A 24,378-nucleotide genomic window follows, 5' to 3' on the forward strand; every position below is an offset into this window, starting at 1 on the left:
GGGGCTTGGCATTTTGAATGAATTACAAAGTAGAGGCTGTTACACATAGTTAGATTTGTATCATGCCATAACGTCACCTTTCGACCATGTTGAATCACCTCACCATGCAGTGCCTAAAAGAAGGTGAATGTGATTTCTCTTTGCATACTGCATGTGCTCATTATTAGGAACTGTGGAAACCGTGAGAATTTGGGGAAAGTTTTAAAGGGAAATTTGGGGTTTCCACCAAGCAGGGCACAAGTCCTAAAAAAAAACAAAAAGGTGTGGGGACAAATTAGCATAAGTAAAGCGCAGTGGTGTCACATGACATCACAGGAAGTGATGTCACCACCCTGTGAGATCCTTCTTTTTAAAGGGAATGTGTAATGTTTCCCTCCCTTGCTTGCATTGACCACTGCCTTTGGCAGTTACCCACGTTTTATCATGACAAAGCCTTCAATCACATTGGTAACGCTCAGCAATTGAAGAATGTGCAATAACAAGGCTGGTACTGGGCGGTGCACGTCCATTCAAAATGTTTATGAAGGGATGTACGGCATTACGACGCATACTTTTACAACGCGTGCCGTTACAATGTGGTTTTTTCAACGCAAGTCGTTACCACGACTTGCGTTGGAGGGGGTGCGGACTTAGGAATTTTTTAATTTACTATTCCAACACCAGCCTACGTACAGTAGGGAAGGTGTTGGATAGTAAATAAAAAAATTCCTTGTCCTGCAGCGCCCTCTAGCGCAAGTCTTGGTAACGACTTGCGTTGAAAAGACCGCGTTGTAACGGCACGGCGGTGTAACAGCCGCGTCGTAATTGCTGTTCACCACACTGCCCCCATATGACACCAACTGCATAAGTGAAACTTTTTAATACCTAAAAATTGGAGAATACACACGTCTAGCAATTTCAAAATACCATTCATTTTTTTGCATTTTTTTTACAAGTAAATAGTCATTTTCATCTTGATATCATCACTGCATTGACTCAATTTTCAGCCATGTGCTTGGTTTGCTCAACTGACATCAAAAGCAAGTCCACTAGGTCAGTTTTACATAATTGTGGAGCACAGAACTTTCTCCTGTGTAACTTTGTAAATTTATCATTTAAAACATGCCGTAGTGATAGACAGCATAAGAAACAGTGTGTGTCTGATAAATCGAGGGAATGATATTTCATATGAGAAATAGGTGATGCGAAAAAGAAGTAGAGGATGCATGAAAACGAGAAGGTTGAGTTTGAGGGAGGTTATGGCCTCGGAGAGTCAGGAGGAAGAGGTGTATGATAAGGATTAATGACGGAAAGTTGGATTTAAAGGAGGGTGTGTGTAGGCGAAGTTTTAGTGAGGGGCTGGTGTGAGAAAGTCAGTGTAGAGTGTGTGTGAGACAGACAGCAAATTGATAAGAGAACATGTGGTTATAGGAGAACCATAGAATGGGGTGAAAACCAGTGAAAGAAGATGTGGAAAATTAATTTTAAGAAAGTTCTGAGATAGATCTGAAGGTGAGGATAGTGAGGAAGAGAGTCAGTCATGCGTATGCCGTGAAGTGGAGGAAGGAAGATCAGGGGTGTCAGAAAATGGAGAAATACGGGGTGTGTCAGAAAAAAAATAGATAGAAGGGTAAGGGGAGACTATTCGAGACCCAGAAAGGGATGAGGAGGGTGAGAAAGGTGAGAGTTGGGCAGCCTATTTAAGAAGGGGGTGAATCAATGTTGTTGGAGAGGAGGTGTGGGGAAAGAGAGGATGATGTGTAAGAAAGAGAAGAGTGGAGGGACAGTTTTTGGACGCAAGGGATAATAGGTGAGTGCCTAGAGGTCCTCCTTCAGGTGATATCATGGTAGCAATGCAAATATCTAGTATTTCACCATTACTAGAGGCGATGGTACCTTGTTAAAGTACGGCAAACATCCTAACACTCGTCCTAGTAGATGAAGAGCATAATTACAGTAAGAAGTAGGAATATGTAAGAGAAGATGTGTTTGAGGTAAAAAAAAAAGAGGGTAAAAAAGAGGAAAATAAGAGAATGAGAAAGTTGGTGTAAAATAGTATGGAGACACTGTTGAAGTTGAAAGAGGGGGTGCAAGAAAAAAATTGTGAAGAGAGGATGATAAAAAGAGTGAAAATATAAATGAAGATGAAAGAAGAAGAATAGAAGAACGAGTGAGATGAGAGAAATACAGTAATGAGAAAAGACAAGAAGGGGATACAGGAGAAGGGATAAGAGGGAGAAGGCGGGAGAGAGAGAGAGAGAGATGCTGTTCTGAAATGATCATGTGAAGCACTGGTCTCTCCCTCTTTTCCCTTCCACACAATGAGTATGGAATGCCTCTGTTTTTTTATTTTTTTTATTTATTTTTGCAAAATACATGAATTAGTCAGGAAAAGAGTCGTAATTTACAGAATGCATATAAACTATTAAAAATCATAACATACATATACAAAAACCAGGAGCTAGATAGATAGAACACAAAAAAAATCAATAACAGTGCATACATAAACATACATTAGAACAAAATCAAGATTAGCCATACAGTAAAATAGTCAGTTAATACAACTAATATCGGTACACTCAACATAGAAGAATAATTGATAAAGCCCGCAATCAAATAACAGCTTCCAAATGGTTAGTGACTCTGCCCCAGATTTGTAGACCAAACTTCTTTTTCCTATGCCCCTTGAGGGCATATAAACTATACTCCATATTGTGAACTGCAAAGAAGCGTGCCCACCATAATTTGAAAGAAGGCGGTTCCTGTTGTAACCACCAGGAAGCTATTACAAGCCGATATACAGCTGTAACTAGAAATATTAATTTTACATGTTGTTGTAATAGACCTGGCGCTAATGAACTCATTTCTACACCTAATATTATCTGCGTAGCACTTCATTGTACTGGCCTACCCAAGATGACAGATAAATAATTCTGGATCTGAGATAATAAAGTTGTTAGTCGCGGGCACCCAAAAAAATATGGAGGTCATCCGCAGATAGATATCCGCAGCGAAAGCATTTCCCTGTAATATCCCCCTGCCATTTGGAGATCTTATCGGGTGTGTAGTATAAGTTAAAAATAGATTTATAATGCTGTGCAGATAACTTTGCCGAAATAAATAAATTCATAGCCACCTCCAAAGAAATTTCTATCCGTATATCCTGTCTCCCTAGTTTATTCCCCCATTTGGTATTTTGTTGATCTAAATCGTTTGACTTAGTTCCTAACATATGACCATATAACACTCCTATTTTTACATTTTTTATGTTATCTTCAATTAAAGAATCCGCTTGAAGATTTATTGCTTTCTGAGACAGAAAATTCCTGATTTGCAGATACTTTGCAAAATCCTCCCTAGGAAGATGGTATTGCTCCCGAAGTTGCTCAAAGGATTTAAGAGAGCCATCTCTATAAAAATCCCCCAGCAACCTTAATCCTTTTTTCCACCATACATACACCACCCGATCCCATAAGTCAATTGGCAAAAATATAGGAGATGTTAATGGTGTATACCAAGAAGTTTTCTCTATACCAAACATTCTCCGTAGTGTTCTCCAAATCGTGTATGCAGCGATCATAACCTTAAAACGTGTACGTTTGTAGTAACTCCATTCCTGATATAAGAATAAACAATTTTTAGCTTTTACGCCTAATAACATCTGATAAATTGACGGACTCTCTGCCAAATTCGAAGGACCTATCCCTGTTAGCAAAACATTCATGCCTTGAAGCATACAGGCATAATAATATAAAGTGAAATCAGGAACCGACCAGCCTCCTAAGTTTCTTGGTAAGATCATATAGCGACCGGCACGGCGAGCCTTACCCCCAGCCCACATAAAGCGCATACAGAGAGTCTGCAGCTGTGCCAGGCTTGCTATAGAGATTTCTAAAGGAACACACCTGAAAAAATATAATATTTGTGGCAATATCATCATTTTTAATAGACTACAGCGACCAACTAACGAAAGATGAAGACATTCCGCCTGGTCTAACTGTTTCCGTACTCCTAATATTAGATCCTCCCAATTAGACTTAACCAGAGCCATTGGAGAGACCCTTAGCTTGATCCCCAAATAAATAACCTCTTTACAAACCCGCGAATCAGAGTATTTTGGCAGATTAGCACATAATAGCTGGGTTTTGGCTGCATTCAATTTATAGCCAGAAACTACCCCAAACTTCGCAGCTAAACATTCGATCTCCTGCATTGCAACTGCAGGACATTGCAACATCGTCCGCATAAGCTAGGACTTTGAAACAATAATTTTGTGTGACTACCGGAGAGATCCTAGGACTAAATTCCAACATTCTTAAAAAGGGCTCAATATATAATGAAAATAAAAGAGGGGAACGGGGGCAACCTTGTATGGTGCCCCTCTGTATTTGAACCAGATCAGACACGAGTCCCATGGTACTAATGCGGGCAGTAGGTCGGGAATAGAGCGTCTGAAGTGATGTTATAAAATCAGGGCCAAACCCCCTTCGCCTCATTATGTCCCATAAAAACCACCATGAGACCCGGTCAAAAGCCTTTTCGGCATCTAATAAAATTAAACATAATGGCTCCTGAGTGACATTAACAAAATCGAATAAAGTAATCACCCGGCGGACATGATCCGCCGTTCCGCGCTGCGGGATAAACCCGTGCTGTGTGGTAGAGACTAAATTAGAAATCACACCAGACAGCCTATTCGTCAAGATCTTTGAGTAGATTTTCCCATCCGCATTCAAAAGCGAAATTGGGCGGTAGGACCCAGGGAGGTTCGCAGGGTTACCTTTTTTATGAAAGACTACTATACATGCCTCACTCCAACTCCCCGGAGGTACACCAGTCTGAGCAGATCTCATCGTTGCAAGGAGATCGGTTTTTAAAACAGAGAAAAAGGTCTTATAAATTTCCAGGGGTAACTTATCTGGTCCTGCAGCCCTACCGCTGGCTAATCCATTAACTGCCAATTCTAGTTCTTCTAATAAAATAGGTGCCTCTAGACTTTCTTAATTAATATTAAAAAACGTTACAATCCACTGTTTCATATATTCAAGAAATTGCTGCTCCAATAATAGCTTACGGTCAAAAGAAAACACCCTTGGTCTAATAGGAGTTATTATATCCGCTATGGAAAGAACCACCGGTCCATGGTCGGATGTAATTCTAGGATAAACCTGGATAATGGCCGATTTCAACAATGACTGAGGAGTTAGAAAATATTCAAGCCGAACTAACTTACGATGGGGAAAAGAAAAAAATGTATACCCAGGAGCCTCACCCCTTAAAAAGGCCCATGCGTCCGTCACCCCATGTGCCATCATTAATGCCTGCAATGCCTTGAACACCCATGGCTTCCGGCCACTATACTTAACTTCTTTATTACATAGAATGTTCGGAGCTAAATTTATGTTTAAGTCTCCACAAAAAATCAGTGGTGTAGGCCAAGTGGCTAGCTCAACATTCAAGAACTCTAAAGTTAATGCTTCATCAAGATTTGCCCCATAAACAGCACACACCGTAAAAGTTACCTGACCTACAACACACTCTGCGATTGCCCATCTTCCTAAATCGTCAGCTAAAATTTTACCTGTTTTGCCTATATGCCTCTTTCCCATAATTGCCACCCCTCTTGACGTACCTGAGTACTTAGTACAAGCAATAAGATTAAATCCCAACTCTTCAAGCAATCGGCGTTTTGACCATACAATATGAGTCTCTTCGAGACAAATTATATCACAGTAAAGGGCACGTAATTCCTGTGCTACCCGACGTCTTTTATCTATTGAGTTCAGCCCCTTAACATTCAGGGTGCCTATCCTAATACCCCTACCAGCCATTTAACTGTATCAATCTTCAGTAATCTAGCTCCATGTACCGACTGAAAACAAAGCATACTTTATTATTTATTATTATTATAATTACACTTATTAAGCGCGCAGCTACCCGGAGGTTTCCCGGCGCTAAGGCAAACAGAACGATATACAGGGTGAGAGGAGCGTCGGACCAGCAGTTTAAGTATTGAAGAGCCAGGTCTTAATTCCTTTACGGAAAGTCAAGAAGCACATTTCAGAACGCAGAGATAGGGGTAGGGAGTTCCAAAGAGAAGGTGCTAACAGGGCGAACGAGCGGCCTCCCATTTTAGCTCTCTTAACACGCGGAATCCTAAACTTATTCTGGGTGGAAGACCTAAGTGTGCGGGGGGGAAAATATTGCTGCACTAGAGCAGATAGGTAGTGTGGAGCTCTTCCAGTCATGATCTTGTGCATGAGACATAGTGCCTTGAATTTGACTCTGCTCTCAATTCGCAGCCAATGTAGTTTGCGCATATGAGCCGTGGCTGAGGTTCTGGCGGGTAGATTACAAATAAGGCGAACAGCCATATTTTGTACTACCTGGTACTTCCTAGTTACCTCCTTGCAGGCACCCAAGAGCAGGATGTTCCCATAGTCCAGGCGTCAGGTGACAAGAGCCTGGACTACAGTCCTCAGGGTGTCAGCAGGCAGCATCCACGTGATTTTCCTCAGCCACCTGATGATGGTGGTACAGGTGGCGGAGACTTTCACGACGTGTTGCTTGAAGGACAATTGATTGTCAAGGAGGACCCCAAGATTACGAGCAGTCGTAGTTGGGGTAGGTAGAGGGCCCATCTCCGGCGGCCAATGTTGTGGGCCCCAGAGCGAGGTGTCAGAGCCAAACAGGAGCAGTTCTGTTTTCTCCCCATTCAGTTTTAATTTGTGCTCAAGCATCCATGCAGATATGTATTTTAATCCAACTTGAAGAGAGGAAGATGGAAGATTTTTGTTAGTGGAGAGTGTGTAGATGACTTGAGTGTCATCGGCATAGGAATAAATTGTGAGACCTGCCTGTTCCGCCAAAAAAGCAAGAGGTCTCACATACAAATTAAAAAAAAGAGGGCTGAGAATAGACCCTTGTGGAACACCGTGAGTGGAGGGAAATATTGATGAAACAGATGTAGAAGAAAAAACTTGAAACGTGCGATCAGAGAGGAAATTGGCAATCCAGGCCAGGGCGGAACCACCGACACCCACAGATTTCAAGGTGGACAACAAGATGGAATGGGAGACGGTGTCAAATGCGGCACTCAAATCAAGCAATATGAGTGCCACTGTCTCCCCATTGTCCACCTTTTGTCTGATGGATTCCGACACACCAAGGAGAGTGGTTTCAGTAGAGAAACCAGCCCTGAACCCGGATTGAGAGCCATGAAGAAGATTAGAGGTTTCAACGTGAGAATTGAGCAAAGAATTAACGTGTTTCTCTAGAATTTTAGAGAAACATGAAAGCAAAGAAATAAGGCGAAAGTTAGATGGGTTATTGGGATCTGCGTTGGCCTTTTTTAATAATGGGACCACCATAGCGTGCTTCCATTCATTAGGGACGACAGCTTCAGTTAGTGACGCATTCAGAACCTTCAAGATAATAAGGAGTAGGGCTGGGTTCAAAGAACTCAAAATTTGAGGAGGCATTGGGTCAAGGGGGGAACCAGATTTTATATCTTGCAGATACTTTTTTAGAAGCGTAGGGGAGATAGGATCCCAGGCATGAAGTTGGGGAATAGCGGAAGTGAAACAAGGGATAGTGGCCGGTGGGGGAGTGCATAGGGTTGGATCAGGGTAAGTGGACGCAACGGGAGTGGAATTAAAAGTATCATAGATTTTATCAATCTTCTCAACGAAGAAATTGGCTAAAACTTCACATTGGGCAGTGTCCAGACAGGGGTCCTTAGGTACAGTGGACGCACCGGAAAGCTCTTTAACTATTTTAAACAGTGCCTTGGGTCTATTTTGCGCCGTAAGAATAGTAGTATTGGCAAAATTGGCTCTGGCAATATCACAAGCAGAGTGATAAGCTTTAAGGGCAACCTTGTATTTTTCTTTCTGATCAGAGTTATAATTGGAACGCCATATGCGTTCTAGTTTTTTACAATTACATTTTTCTTGACGAAGGGCGTCAGTGAACCATGGTGCCGGTGGGTGATGGATATGAGCTTTGTTTCTTTGAGTCGGGAGACAGGAATCCAAAGCTGTTGTCAACCACAGTCTGACAGAAGGTAGCTCTTTAGTAGTTATACTGGAGGACGTAGGTTTTGAGTTGGTGAGGAAGGAGTTTAGTTTGTCTACGTCTAAACGTTTCCAGTTCCTGCTGGCTTTGTGAGGGAGAGCGGGATAAGAGGAGTTAACCATAGTCGTTTTAATTGAGAAGTTAACAATAAAATGATCCGACCAGGTGACCGGCGTTGAAGATTGGTAGGAAATGCCAGTGAGGTTAGAAATAATGGGGTCTAAAAGATTACCGGCCTTATGAGTGGGGTCGGAATTATGAAGGTGAAGATCTAAGGCTGCAAGGTCCTGTAAGAGGCGTGTAGAGATAGCACACGAAGCAGAGTTAAAATGGATGTTTAAATCACCAACGACGATAAAATTCGTTGATTGCGCCAAAAATGGGGCAATAAGGTCAGGGAAGGAGGAATCCCAACTGCTAGCAGAGCCCGGCGGACGATAGATCAGCGTGCCTGTTAAAGTAAAATGAGGAGTTAGTAGGAGTTTGAACAAACCCGCTTCGCAGTTTGGGAAATCGAGGTCTTCCCATTTACAAGAGAATTCTCTCTTGAAAATAATGGCGATTCCCCCGCCATCTTTAAGAGCCCTTTCAACATAGTAACTCATTTCCGACCAATATTCATGTATTATTTTATATTTTCGCCCTCCCCTCCCAACCAAGCCCCCCCAACTCCGCTCCAAACCCCCCTCCCCTCCCTGTCCTCAGTGATGTCGGGTGCTCTGACCAACCGCGCCCCCCATCGACACTCCCTGCCACCATCATGTGCCCCTCTTTCCCATATTTGACTAATCATATCTCGTCGAACCCTGTAAGAAAACAGAGAGAATTAGCATACCATCTTCTACCCTGTCTTTATCCAACTGATATGATAAACTATAATTTCACATAGAATGCCTCTGTTAATGTATTGCAAAGACTCCATCCTGCCAAAGTTTAATTGCAAAATGTGGATTTGTGTGCATCTCTATCACCAGAATAGTTGGGGCTCAGTACTATTGACTGATGGCGTGACCATAGCTCAGGGCTGAGGTACCTAGGCAAATGTAACAGTAAAATGTGGTACTGGTTTTCCAAACGAGGGGCGTACCTTAGTCAATATACCTATTTCGTAACCTCCATAAGTGAACTGCTACCCCTGTAGTGAGACACCCACAGGCTTGACTTGCATGCATCCCTGTGGTATTGTGAACTCCACTAGTCTATGAACTAAAGTTACGGTTGCCACTGGGCCTGATGTGCTGCTAATCTGAATCACCCCAAAATGTTGACTAGTTTTTATGGCCCACCACCGCCTGCAAGACTGCTGATAAATGCTCATAAAAACACTGCACAGGAATACAGAACGTGTTAGCACTCAAGGTGGGAGGCCAATAGGTGCCAAGTGCAGTACCAGCAAAAGGATGAATACGGAGCAGTAAGGACAAAGGGAGAGTGGCATGTAGAATGAGTAGGTGGATTCGGGGGAGGAAAAGAAGACAAGCAAGGAATTGTAAAAAAGAAAGGAAGGGAAAGAAGGGAAAAATAAAGGGTGGAAGGAAAAAGGCGAGAATGGAAGGAAATCTAGTGGGGAGAGGAAAGATGGAAGGGTAGAAGGAAGGGATGGTGGAGAGAGGAAAGAAGGAAAAGGGAAAAGAAGGCATGGTGGAGAGGAAATCGATAAGAATAGAAAGAAGGTGGAAGTAAGAAAGGTATGGTGAAGAGAGGAAAAGAGGAAGGAAGGTATGGTGGAAAGAGGAAAGAAGGAAAGCGGAAGGAAGGAGAATATTTTGAAGGGCAGAAAGAAGGAAGTGTGAAAGACACCAGATGAAAGTAGCTGCAGCACTCACATGTTCACTCACTCATCCACACACATGCTCGTCTCAGTACTCTAAGAACCTGCCTCATACATATGTATGTAACCTTCATGACACAGATGCTTGAGCTGGACATTTTTTATGATCAGTGGACACTTGCATTGTTGTTGCTGTGCAAGATCTCTTCTGTAGTGAAGTGAACCATGCACTTTAGATGCTTTCTGTGAGAGAGGAAAATGTGTTTTGCTACTGCAATGTAGCACCTTTTTGGTAAGGAATGGAAAGTCTGTACACCTACTGTCAGTGGCAGCTGCTGTGGAACAGGGTTGGCGGAGGATGAAAAATAAAAATAAAGCTCGCTTACCGGTTCACACCGCACACTTCTCGTCGTCCTCTGCTCTTCCTCACTCCTGGAAACGGGAAGTACCCAGGCTCCCCTAAGCCAATCACGACTCTGCCATCACCATGACAGCAGCATAGTGACTGGTCTGTGGGCCCTGGTTTGGTCTCAGACGGGGACTGCGAGCCTGTGCATGAACTCCACCCAGGCTGTGCATTACAGCCCAGTGGAGAACCACACCCCCCAAAAAACATTAACATAATGGCGGGCCACAGCCAACCGCAAGTAGGTCAAGGGAGCCGTGGGTTGAAAAGTTTGGGAACCACTGGTCTAAGTGGATTATTATGCAACAAAACAAAATGATTAGGCAGATGTCCAGGCTTACTATGGGTAAAGTGGAGCAGCTGTCCTGCAGTCAGCGACTCATAGGTTAGTGGCAGTTCTAATATGTGAGTATCAGGTATTACTGAAAATCCCACCAAGCAGTTCTGATTGGCCAGTTCACAGTCAATGTTTCTCAGACGCTTGGATAATCTGATTGTTGGTGCGCACTTGGACCGTCCAAGCACAGTCGTCCACGCAATCACCATATCAAGTCTCAGTGACCCCGCCTCCGTCTCTGTGTGTTGGCCATTGATGAGTTCAGCAAAGGATAAATGACTCCAATGTAATAGGGAATCCGTTACCTCTTGTCTGGCTGCTGAGATGCAATCCTTGGGCACAGAAAAAGCAGAGTCAGCACAGGTTTTCTATCTTCATTCAGAAGCAGGCGCTCAGGAGAATCTTTGTTGCAAAATATTCAATTTAAGGTTGTGTCCCCTCGTCTATGAGAGACTGGCGCTAAGTGAATACCAGCCCCAGGTCACTGCAGTTCTTTGAGCGCTCTGCGTAGTACCTCTGTCCTTGGTCAGTGGAACAGCTTGTTACTGAAACCAAGTGGAAAAGTGTGTGTCCCATTTATTTACAGTTTCCAGTTTCTGAGGGCAGCTCAATGTCCATTCCTCCACTGGGGCCTACACCTACTAACTCAGAAACGCAGGCAATACACTTGCACTGTCTAGGGAGGCTGTATCAACACCTTCATCTTGTGCCATGTTAAAAGTAAATTGCACACAGGCCACTGGAATTATTATTCAGCGGAGGACCAAATTATTTGGCATGGTTAACTATAATAAGCAGCAAGAAAAGGAAAATTATATGGTGTAATGCGGCACATTTTGTGATAGTATTAATTCATTATTTGTAATTTTTAGATCTCGCCTAGCAATGCAGCGCCATGAGCTGCTCGCCTAGGCGAGATCTATTGTTGCCGACTTGCATTGCAAAGGGGGACAGGACAGGTGCACGCGTACGGCAAGTCCTGGACAGGAGATGTGCACACGTATGGTGCAAGCAGGAGTTGTAATAACGCCGCAAGCCATATGCGGGCACATCGACTGTCTGTGCTAAAGCTTAACAGACTGGAGATGTGCACGCGTACTGCTCACGGCTTTATCACAACTCCTGCTCACACCATACACGTGCACATGTCCTGTCCAGGCGTGGCGACCAGCATGCCTCCCACTCAACCCCACTCACCGGCTCTTGTGGGGACAACCAACGTTAGGTTTTGCCTTGTTTATTCCAGCCAGCAGTAGCAAACTTAAAACAAGCCTTGACAGTGCAAAGTTACACCAATACAGCCATAAGCGTTTCGGGGACCATTCCCCTTGTTTTCTGGCTTATATATATATATATATGATATATATTACCTACTGGCGGTCGCCAGTAGGTATATATAGTTAGGATTTTTTCTCTATGGGATTTTTGAAAATTCTATGTCTAATAACTTTGGCGTTTGTGGACGGAATTGGCTGAAATTTTCAGGAAAATGGCACATTTTGTTTCTGAGCAGCCCCTGAAAATTTTGGGGGGGTTCGTCAAGGGGGGGCCGAGAAAAAAGGGGGGTCCCAAAACGCGTTTTTCCCATGTTAATTTCCATAGGGCGGTTGGCCTCACTTTTAGCCCGAACGGCTGAATGGATTTGCACGAAACTTGGCAAAATTGTAGGGACTGGTAGCCCGATGTGCCTTTTGTAGGTCTCAATATATGTGCTCCAGTGGATTTTGAGAAATTAACGTTTAAAAAAAGATATATATCTGTAAGCGCGCTCTGGGCAGCGCTCCAGGACGCGTACTTTTCGCGCAACGGAGCTTTGTGAAGCGAAGCTGATTGGTTCTCTGGCGTCTGTCAACATTCCAAAAAGTCCGTAGCGGCCGCCATCTTGTCTCTCGGTAGGATCGAGAGACAAGAGGAGGCCAAAACAAAGGGGCAAATAACCATAAGGGGGCATAGTAGATCCTCCCTGACCCCCTAGGTTTAATGTGGAGGCTTTAAAACGGCCCCGCGGGGCAAAAAAAAAAAAAATTTTTTTTTTGTTTTTTTGCGTGGGTAGCGCCCGGTCCGGGAACCGGGAAGCTTTCTGGGCAGCGTACTGCAATGAAAAATGAATGATAGACTTTTCAAATACTGTTGTTAATTGATTGTTGGTTTTGTTGATTATTTTTTATTTTTTTTTATTTTTTAAGGATTGTTTATTGTGTTTAATAATTTATTAAACTTTCTAACGCGGCACGTCATATGACGCATTACGCGACAACGCAGGTCCAGAATATAGTCAAAATGTCTCCACCAACCAGCGGACGGCACACAACCCCTTTCAGCAGGCTAAATAGTTCTGTTAAATGACAACAGAAGGGACAGGCAACAAGAACCATCAGTCAAAGAGGGGAGGGCAAGTTCTTCTCTACCGGGTCACGTTGGAGCGCTACCGGAACTGATCGAATTGGTAGTCTACAGTGTTTCTGGATGTTTCAGACTGAAGCTGGCGTTAGCATGAGAGCACCACCATTTCGTAGCTCCGTCGTGGCCATTCCACGAGCAATCATGCTAGGCGCTCCCCACCAGAAGCCTGCGGGAGTCGGGGGCCCCCAAGACTTTTGTAGAATCTTCAAGGATGAGGGGACGCTTTCGAGAATGGAGCCCAAGCTCTAGCAGACAAGCGTCCGAGTTCCAAGGTGTCGCAGGCCCATTTTAGTGGACCACGCCCAAATCTGAAGAGATGGCCGCCATTTTGAGAGTCCTGTGGCAGCCGCCTATCGCTGCACCGCAAGAGCGGGAGCAACTCAAGTACATGGTGAGCGAGACGCTGTAGTCGAAAGAGCGGGCGGTAAACAGCTGAATAGCGGAAGAGGCACAGTGTAGCAAAAGCGGGCTGAATGGCAAATGAAACGGAAAAGGGGTGCCCCACTACAGCGTGTCTTTAGGTGAAACGGATTGTGGGACAAGGTGAAGAATGGAAGAGTCACCAAAAGGAAAAAAGTTCCGCTTGACCCCGGGAGCCGGCCACCTATGTCGGGGGCGATCTCAGGCCACACCAGGGCAACACGACTTGGGGAGGGGGCCGGAGCCAAGCGCCCCCTCCGAGTCCGCGACATGACACCGTCCCTCGGGGGCCTCCGTCAAGCGGTTCAGGGTGGCACCGCATCACAACAGCCCCCACTTACTTTAAGAATAGTGAAGATGAAGCAATTGCAAATAGGCTTCAGACAATGTTACAAGCACTCCTCAAAACTTTGAACTTAACCATAAGGGGGCATAGTAGATCCTCCCTGACCCCCTAGGTTTAATGTGGAGGCTTTAAAACGGCCCCGCGGGGCAAAAAAAAAAAAAATTTTTTTTTTGTTTTTTTGCGTGGGTAGCGCCCGGTCCGGGAACCGGGAAGCTTTCTGGGCAGCGTACTGCAATGAAAAATGAATGATAGACTTTTCAAATACTGTTGTTAATTGATTGTTGGTTTTGTTGATTATTTTTTTATTTTTTTTATTTTTTAAGGATTGTTTATTGTGTTTAATAATTTATTAAACTTTCTAACGCGGCACGTCATATGACGCATTACGCGACAACGCAGGTCCAGAATATAGTCAAAATGTCTCCACCAACCAGCGGACGGCACACAACCCCTTTCAGCAGGCTAAATAGTTCTGTTAAATGACAACAGAAGGGACAGGCAACAAGAACCATCAGTCAAAGAGGGGAGGGCAAGTTCTTCTCTACCGGGTCACGTTGGAGCGCTACCGGAACTGATCGAATTGGTAGTCTACAGTGTTTCTGGATGTTTCAGACTGAAGCTGGCGTTAGCATGAGAGCACCACCATTTCGTAGCTCCGTCGTGGCCATTCCACGAGCAATCATGCTAGGCGCTCCCCACCAGAAGCCTGCGGGAGTCGGGGGCCCCCAAGACTTTTGTAGAATCTTCAAGGATGAGGGGACGCTTTCGAGAATGGAGCCCAAGCTCTAGCAGACAAGCGTCCGAGTTCCAAGGTGTCGCAGGCCCATTTTAGTGGACCACGCCCAAATCTGAAGAGATGGCCGCCATTTTGAGAGTCCTGTGGCAGCCGCCTATCGCTGCACCGCAAGAGCGGGAGCAACTCAAGTACATGGTGAGCGAGACGCTGTAGTCGAAAGAGCGGGCGGTAAACAGCTGAATAGCGGAAGAGGCACAGTGTAGCAAAAGCGGGCTGAATGGCAAATGAAACGGAAAAGGGGTGCCCCACTACAGCGTGTCTTTAGGTGAAACGGATTGTGGGACAAGGTGAAGAATGGAAGAGTCACCAAAAGGAAAAAAGTTCCGCTTGACCCCGGGAGCCGGCCACCTATGTCGGGGGCGATCTCAGGCCACACCAGGGCAACACGACTTGGGGAGGGGGCCGGAGCCAAGCGCCCCCTCCGAGTCCGCGACATGACACCGTCCCTCGGGGGCCTCCGTCAAGCGGTTCAGGGTGGCACCGCATCACAACAGCCCCCACTTACTTTAAGAATAGTGAAGATGAAGCAATTGCAAATAGGCTTCAGACAATGTTACAAGCACTCCTCAAAACTTTGAACTTTCAGAGTGCATGAGTTGGGACAGCGAGGGGTGATTTGGTTTCTCGGACTGTTTTTCTGGTCTCTCACCACTGGCATACTTTAACGTTTTCTTGTTTCTAGGACATTAATAGGTTTTATCATTACGTTATGTTATCGTTTCTTTGTTTGTTGTTTAATAAAAGTTCATGTTCATCAGTGGCCTACTGATTTTCGTTTTCCTATTTTTTTCTTTCCAGGTTGTTTCATGGTAAAGTTTCTGTTAACAGGATACAGTGATCACTTCGTTATTATTGCATATGTCCTTTTCACTAGGGGTGCTCTCTGGTCGGGCCAGATGACGTATCTCTAGTAAATGGTCTGGGTGAAAAAGGTGCATCAATCAGTGGGGAGTAGATAGGCATGACAGATTACAACGGGGGAGAAAGGTCCGCATTACGTACCCTTTCACTACTTGCAAAGATTTTCCTACGTTTATTTGCAAACAGGGAATACCTCCAAAAAGAACTAATTCCCAAACAGTCAATGTTCGGACAATCAATCAATCAATGAGGAATGAAATAGGTACGACGTGTTAAAGGCTTGCGTTACCTACCCTTCACTATCTGCAAAGGGAGAGAGAATATTCCTATTCTTCCTCGTTTGCAGGTAGAGAAGATCCTTAAGAGAATTAACTTCGAACAATTCAATGCTCGATTGAAACAATCAACAAGGGGTACTGTGAACACAAATGAACGCCGCTTATGTACATACGCATTGCTATTTTCAACAGGTTGTTCCTAATGTTTCTATTTTAGCGAGGTCAAAAAGAGATCCCATTAGTGGCCTACTGATTTTGCTCGATTCCTTTTGTTTTTTTACACGATTTTTCGCTATCTGCAAAGACTAAACAGAGTATTGCGACTCTGTGCTTGTTTGTAAATAGAGAATGAACCAAAGAGAACAATCAATCAAATGGAGAGAGAAGCAGGCACGACGTATTACAAAGGGGGCAAAGGGCTGCGTTAACTACCCTTCACTATCTGCAAAGAGAGAGTACTCCTAATAGAAATGAGGGGTGGGGGGCAGTATTCAAAGCAGATCAGTGTGCATAAACACGAAAATGTTTTTACTTACCACGTACTTGACATTCGACAGCTTATGATATTTGCTATTAAAAAACCATTGAAATTCACTGAAAAAACCATAGGTTATAGACCATATATAGTTAGGAATTAGCATTTACAAAACCTTGAAAATTCACTGAAAAAACCATAGGTTATAGACCATATATAGTTAGGAATTAGCATTTAAAAAACCTTATTTTACTCACACAAAACCATTGAAATTCCATATATAGTTAGTTGCACTAACTATATATCGCGCACCCGCAATCCACTGCTGATCATGTCACATATTACATCATTCATGACATGGTCAGTGACATCACTGATGACATCACTGATGACATCTCAAATGACATCAATGACCACATCACTGATGATATCATTCATGTGACAATACAATGCATCTCCTCACGTTTAATATAACCTCTGTTTCACCCAGTGTTAAATACAGAGTATAATTTTTGAAACCATTGACACACCAATACTAGTTACTACATACGTACTCACTGATTCCTACGTCTACACACACATTCACTCATTCACCCATACAATCATTCATACATACAATCACTCATCTTTACAACACTATCATATGCACTCATACACCTATACAGACACTTACACTCTGCCACTCATCCATGGAGTTACTCACACACCTAGTCAGTCCTGTAAAGAATCAATCACACTTCCATTTTCTTGTCTATACAGTTAAACATAGAGCACCTTACATTTTCAAACATACACTAACACATACTTACTTTCTTATACAATCATTGATACAAGTACACATTGATCGGCACAGAGTCACACACCTCCCAGCCAGCCACACACACACTCAGTCTCCTATACAAATACTTGGACAATCAATCAATAACCCATATAGTTAATCATATAGCTACTGATCAACACATGCAGCAGTTTACAGAACAACAGACATAATGATGCACAAATTAAGACAGTTTAGTCACTAACCCATGCACTCAGTGAGACACATTTAATCACTCACTCATACATTCAGTCATGCACCTACTAAATCCTTCGTCCAGACACTTATACATCTACTCATTCTTCAATATGTAAAACATATTTAAACTTTACAGAAACACACAGTCACTGGATGATGTCATCAGTGATCTCATCAGTGATGTCATTTGAGATGTCATCAGTGATGTCATCAGTGATGTCATTTGAGATGTCATCAGTGATGTCATCAGTGATGTCACTGACCATGTCATGAATGATGTAATATGTGACATGATCAGCAGTGGATTGCGGGTGCGCGATATATAGTTAGTGCAACTAACTATATATGGAATTTCAATGGTTTTGTGTGAGTAAAATAAGGTTTTTTAAATGCTAATTCCTAACTATATATGGTCTATAACCTATGGTTTTTTCAGTGAATTTTCAAGGTTTTGTAAATGCTAATTCCTAACTATATATGGTCTATAACCTATGGTTTTTTCAGTGAATATATATATATTTACGATGCTATGCAAAAACCGGGACAGGCCACATATAGAAGTAAGACTAAAGGCTTTAGTCCTACTTTTATTTCTGAGATGTCCGGTATTTGGTTCTCAAAATTTGGTCACCCTATCCTGGATGCACTGAGGGGGCTTTTCTTATGATTTGGGAGACCCCTGGAGGAACAAGAGCAAACGCACCCAGAGGCAAGCATACCAGAGTGGACAAGGCTGGTTCCTGACAGGCAGAGTGAAGACTGGATATGGTACCGGGAAGTGTTGGTGGATTTTCCTGCTTTATGAAATGTTATATTATGTTGTATTTTTTTATGTTATTCAGCTATTTTATTCCACTCCAGGGCCTCGATTATGAGTGCCTATTTAAATGCCAACCCCTGAACAAATACTTGCTTGAGTGCTTGTTGCAATTACAAGTGGTCCAATAAAGTTTGCACCCTCCAGACCACCCAGAAATGTAATTCAGAGTGCAGGCGGAGGCCTGATAAATGCTGTGATTTGGTGATTTTGGTGTAAAAAGCACCACATCGACATGTTATGATACATTTTTAGGATTAACATTGCAACTGATGCTATGGGGCACTTGTGATCGAGGTTAAATTGTTTATGCGTATCCAGGGCCAGATTGACTAAACTTTCATGCAACGAAGCACAGCAAGGCAACTTGGTTGCATGAAAGGAGACAGCAGAAATGCGCACTTCTGCTCTCGCATAGCACTGGAGTAATTCAGGAAGCCTAGCGCCAACGCATTCACCGCAGTCACCATGCAAAATTGTGCAGCGATACCTTCCTTCACAAAAACAATCCCACAAGGCATTTTCCTCTTTCTATGTGTGCGTCATTCTGCAGCACACATAGAAAAATGAAATAACACGGAGAAAAAATGAATTCTCCTTGTTACGCCATCCTCTGAAAGGCGTAGCGATTTCACGCAATCCTAGGTTTACAAACCTTTGTTACTCTGGGGTTGTGTGAAATCCATGGATGGATTCAAAGGGAATGCCCATACTCAACCCATGGAATGCCTCCCAGAATGAAATATTATGCAATGCAGCATAAGCCACAGCATTGCTGTATATTTCTTTACAAAGCCACGCAAGGTGGTGCAAATCGCCAATTTCATGGCTTTGTAAATATCTACTAGGATTTTGCATTGTGCTGCGTCACAAATCTGATGCAACCACGACACAAAATGTAAGTAAATCTGGCTCCAATTGTTTTATGAGCAATGCGTCAATAAAGGAAAACTGAATTATGTTTGCATTTCAGTACGAAACATTTAGAAATTCCAAAATTGAACAGCGCCAAATAATTGTCAAAGGAAGGGTTTTAAGTACAGTTTAATGCAGTCAAAAGCGGATACAAATATATTTCCTGGAATTACTCAGGTTGCTAAAAGACTAAACTATGATTCTGTCACAATTTGTCAGAATTCAGTGGTAACACCTTACAAACTCACAGCATGTGCCACCTGCGCTTTGATTGGGGTGTCACCAAACCTATGACATAATCTCAGTGCTGCTCTACTCTTTAACACAGTTTTTTAAATAAACTAGCTGGTACTTATTTTATCGACCTAAGTGTGCCTTGTCACCCGCAGGTTGTACATCAATCAATCAGTATTTGTATAGCGCGCTAATCACCCCCCCCCCTGGGGGATATCCAGTCACTGACACATAAGCCACTCCAGTTTACGGTTGAACCCAGCAGATTTCTGTACAGCGCTGGAGCCAATCTAAGGACTTCCAGAGTCCAAAAAGTGGACTCTTCACTGTGAGGTGCTGTGTCACAAGCAGCCTTTTCAGTCCCAGGTGATCTCACACCATTACACGGGCGCGCATGATGAGTGTGATAAGACGATGACTCACTGATAGTGAACCTGCCTGAGGACAGCAATGCCTCATTGACACTGAGATGTCCTGATGAGGTCTTGATAAGGTAAGAGAGTGTATTAATGATTCACAGGCTTACATTACCACTGGGGATTGTACAAGACAACCGCCTTTATGGGCCCCATGTAGGAGCAACGGAACCGGCCTCTCACCCCCAGGATCCAATCCATGTATCTCTGGAACGGCGTTGGTCAAACAAAGAAAATCAATTCTGGTTCCGAATAAGAAGCCGCTGTACATATGAGCCTGTGTTTGGATCTGGAAGAGAAAGATGGGCTCTTCATTGGGGGGCTGCAAGTGAGAGCACTGGCTGTCAAATCCAACGATTGCTGTAGTGTTGCTAGTGTGCTGTGCTAGAACCCATTGAATCATCATGTCCATCCTCTGCTGGAGTGCATGAACCTTATGTTATGAGTGCAGCAGGACACACTGGATCATCCTGTTCATCTGGCAACTCAGGACCAAGACCCATCACAGGCAATTAGATGAGGACTCTATGGGTCATCATATCAAGACACCACTGTGAGACACAAGTCTGTTACCATTGGGTACCAGAACCCACTGGATCATCATTTTAAAAATGCTAAATCACATAGCTGTATACATCTAAGATGCTCAGGATTATTGTACCAATGTGGTGGGGGAACTACTCTAAGCAAATATATTCAGACTCCATAAATCATCGTGCCCAGTCCCTTGCTATTGACCAGAGCCGTAGTTATACAATGTTATGGGTTTCCTCTGGATCATCACAACCAGCCCTAAGTGATTATGCTGTGACCCCCACAATGAGCCAGACTGTACCCTAAGATCACCTTCCCCGTTCTGTGTGCCTACAACCCGGAGGCCGGCAGCGTGCATCAATAAGAGCAGCTTCCAACAAAACACAGCCCATCAGCCGACATCCCTGGGGACCGGCGGCGATTCAAAAGAAAGAAAAAGGCCATCTAGGTTGGCCGCTGTACATGATAGAGAAGGATGACATAACGATGTCTATTGAACTTTGCATTTTCATGTAACCAAGCAAACGAGAACAAAAACAGCACTCTAGGCATGTGGACCGTCAAAGAGCAGGGCAAGCAGCACACGTCGTTACAGGTGGTAAAAGCATCTCTAGGGGACAATACAGTACACCAATTGTGGCAGGGATGACAGAAAGGAAAGGGGAAAAAGGTCAGCAAACACAGGCCAACTGCACATCAACACGCCCCCCTCACTGTCAAAAAACTCCCTACAGGAGCGATTCAACCTCCAGAGGTGCGTCAGGGGCAGCATCAGGATTCTCCCCCATTAAACCATCCAGTTCCCCGTCAGGGGCCACAGCAGCATCAGCCGGCACATCCACAGGGGCCGCACCCTCCAACACAGCCGCCCAGTAATTCTTAGGTCTGTTCTTGGGAGGCATCAGATCGCTATACAGCCCAGTCTGCGTGCAGCAATAAATCAACTCTCGCTTCCACACTCGTACCGTAGGCGGGGAGCCTCTCATCCAGGCCCTGGCAATACAACGCTTGGCCATCAGGAGCGCCAGGTCCACCACACGTCGCTGGGAGGAGGGTAATGGTCTAGAGTAGCCCAGAAGAGCTAATAAGGGGTCCGGAGTCAGTGTTAAGTTCATCGTCTTATTAATTTCAACATAGACCGATTGCCAGAAAGAAAAGACCACGGGACACGACCATGCAACATGAAGAAAATCTGCCAGAGGGGCCCTGCACCTCTCACATTCCGGGGACTCGCGAAGTCCATACCTATGGGGCCTCTCCAGCGTGTAGTAGGTCCTGTTCAGGAATTTAAAATGCGTGAGCCTATGGCGACCGTTCAGGGAGACTTTACGGGCGCTGGCGCAGCAATATCTCCAGAGGTCCTCAGTCATATCAGTGCCCAGATCGTGTTGCCAGGCCAAACGTGGTTTGGTGTAATCTGCATACAACTCTGACTGGGCTATCCGATAGAGAGTGGAAACCAATTTCTGAGGAGACTTAGCCGTGACCACATAATCAAAGGTAGTCACCTTCACAGGTTCCGTCAAATCTGGCCCAAGAAGGTCCCGCAGAGCACTACGTACCCTATGGAACTGGAAGCGCGCCATCGAGGGGGGGTTCTCCAGCGCATCAGTCACCTCGTCCCACGTGCGTACCGTGCCACCCAAAAACAAGTCTCCCATGGTGTGAATGCCAATTCGCCTCAGTGCTAGAATCACTCCCTTTTCCCTACAGGGACCTAGCCAGTGACACCACTCAAGATTCGCGCTGGTAGAGTACAGAAGCGAACACGCTTGGGCGTCCGCCATGTAATGCCAGGCGAGGGTGACCGGTAGTAGAGAATCGATCAGGCCTGTACGTCGATCCTTAGCCTGCATTAACAGGGCCGGCAGAGGAGTCGGGTCCGCAACTATCCTTTCAATACGGACGTAAGGGGCATCCTGTGGACCGTGAATCCACGCATACGCATGCGCAGCCTGGGCCGCCCGGTAGTAGAGCTCCAAATCTGGGGCATTGAGCCCGCCTGCCGCATATGGCCGTATTAGAATATGCCAAGCAACCCAAGGTTGTTTACCCGCCCATGCAAGTCGTACCAGCAGCGATTGGAGCCTGCGAAAAAACTGAACAGAAAGTACCATAGGGATAGTGTTGAACAGGAAAAGAAAACGCGGAAGCACAACCATCTTCATTAAAGCGATGCGACCCAAGAGTGACAGTGGGAGAGAAATCCATCTCTCTACATCGTCCTCCAGTCTCGAAACCGCGCAGTGATAATTTTCTCGGAGAACGATCTCCGAATCAGTATGAAGCCAGATGCCAAGATATCGGACCGCCTCAGTAGTCCACTGCAGCGGAAACTCAGGTTCAAACTGCACCGTGGCCGCTGTAAGCGGGAACATGAGCGATTTCGTCCAATTCACCCGAATGCCAGTAAGGCACCAAATCGGACTACCTCCCGCAATACCGGGGAAAGATGATTCTCGGGGTCGCGTACATAAAGGAGCGTATCGTCCGCATAAGTAGAGACAACAAGCTGATACGTAGGGAAGCGGATGCCTCGATGAGCGTGATATTCGCGAAGGGCACAAGCGAGAGGCTCAGCTACCAGAGCATAAAGCATCGGGGAGAGCGGGCATCCCTGCCTCGTGCCCCTGCCCACCTCAATGGGCTCAGAGGTCAGAGGGCCAATACGGATCCGGGCCCTCGGTCTGTAGTATAGGACCGATAACAGCTGCAGGAAGAGGAGGCCAACACCCATCCTGCGAAGAACATGATGCATAAATGTCCACTCTACAGAATCAAAAGCCTTCTCCATATCTAAAAATACAGCAACGGCTGGTACCTCCGGGCGGGTGTGCTGAAAAGCAGCGAAGACTGTTCTAATGTTATAAACAAGGTTGCGCGTAGGGACAAAACCAGACTGCTCGGGGGCCACCAGTGTCATGACCAGAGGGTGTAAGCGGTTAGCGAGCACTTTAGCGAAGATCTTCGTGTTCTGCCTCCGCTCTTGCGTGGCTTTTCCTAAGCCACCTCCCTTCTTCCTGCTTGTTTGCTGTACAGCGCTCATTCCTTTGAAGCTAGGTTTACGCTATGCGCGTCTACATACATTGATACATACCAGCACTCCATGAATCACTGTGGTCAGCCGCCTGCTGTGGTATAGGAATTATTGCTGGATTAGCAATCTGAAGTTACGCAGAAATCAATGCTCCACAACTTTCAGTTTTTATGTAAGTCCTCTGTTAAAAAATTCTTAAGTGACATATGAAAGTAATTCTTCTGGTTCATCACGACCACCGTTGGTAGTAGTGAATAATTTGTGGCAACAAGGACTTATCTTTTATTATTAGATTTTGACCCAGAGTAAGAAGAGGTAAAAATGAGAACAGGAATTTTCCAAAACGTGTACTTCCACTATGTCTGTAATATTTGTATTGAGAATCCCTCAATAAGGCAAGAATCTACATGAACTTCAATGGTGTATGATGTTGGCAATAGATTTTGGAGTGGCAGATTAAATTTGCTTTTAATCAGTACCAAACGATATGAAATGATCTTACAATGTGTGCCTCTTGAGCAGTTCAGGGAAAAATGTAATCATTTCTTAAAGCACAACGCAGAGCTCACTGGTACTCCTTTTAGGCCAAATTATATCAAGACATAAAAACAAATAATTCTGCGAGGTTCTGGCGTACCATCAATAGTCTTGGAGGGCGTGCCCCGAAAGTTGCGTCGTCAAATATATTGGAGTCTGAGTGGTATGCTTTTTTGCACATTTACTCCAATGACCACCAAGATAACATTTCTTATCACAATACCAGCGAAGACGACAGCAAAGCTCAAAAAGCGGCAAATTGGCCCTCAAAGCGACACATTAAAACACTAACTACGGATGAATTTCTCAACATAGGTCAAACAATTGAAAAACTAACAGAGAGCTCAATCCATCAAAGCAGTATTGTACATAGCACTGTCCAGAAGGACCAAATTGAAAATCAGATCAAAAAGGGGCAGAAGGATGGAGCCCCAGGTCCAGGAGACATCCCTCTGTTCAAGGAGGAGCTAGCCTTTTGGGCTTCTAAGCTATCTCCACTTTTCAATTCCATCCTACAAAATAACATCATTCCGCCCTCTTGGCAAGGTCGATTCTTGCACCAATTTTTAAAGGTGGGGACAAAAAATCTCCTGGGAATTACCGACTAATCGCCCTTATCAACAATGAAGCAAAGTATTTTGCTGGGATATTGCTCAACTAACTTCGGGCATGGGCTGACGACCATTCCTTAATTCCTCCGAACCAAACCGGTTTTACAAGCGACA

The 24,378-nt window shown here is 44.5% G+C and overlaps 1 protein-coding gene across 1 annotated transcript in view; it reads right to left on the reverse strand.

Annotated features, from left to right (window-relative positions):
- The window catches only part of DDHD2 (DDHD domain containing 2), an 896,553-nt gene that overhangs the window by 838,102 nt on the left and 34,073 nt on the right, over positions 1-24,378 (reverse strand). The gene's annotated exons all lie outside the window — the stretch shown is intronic.

This window comes from Lissotriton helveticus, chromosome 11 (genome assembly GCF_964261635.1).
Source record: "Lissotriton helveticus chromosome 11, aLisHel1.1, whole genome shotgun sequence".
In the NCBI taxonomy this organism is placed as follows: domain Eukaryota; kingdom Metazoa; phylum Chordata; class Amphibia; order Caudata; family Salamandridae; genus Lissotriton; species Lissotriton helveticus.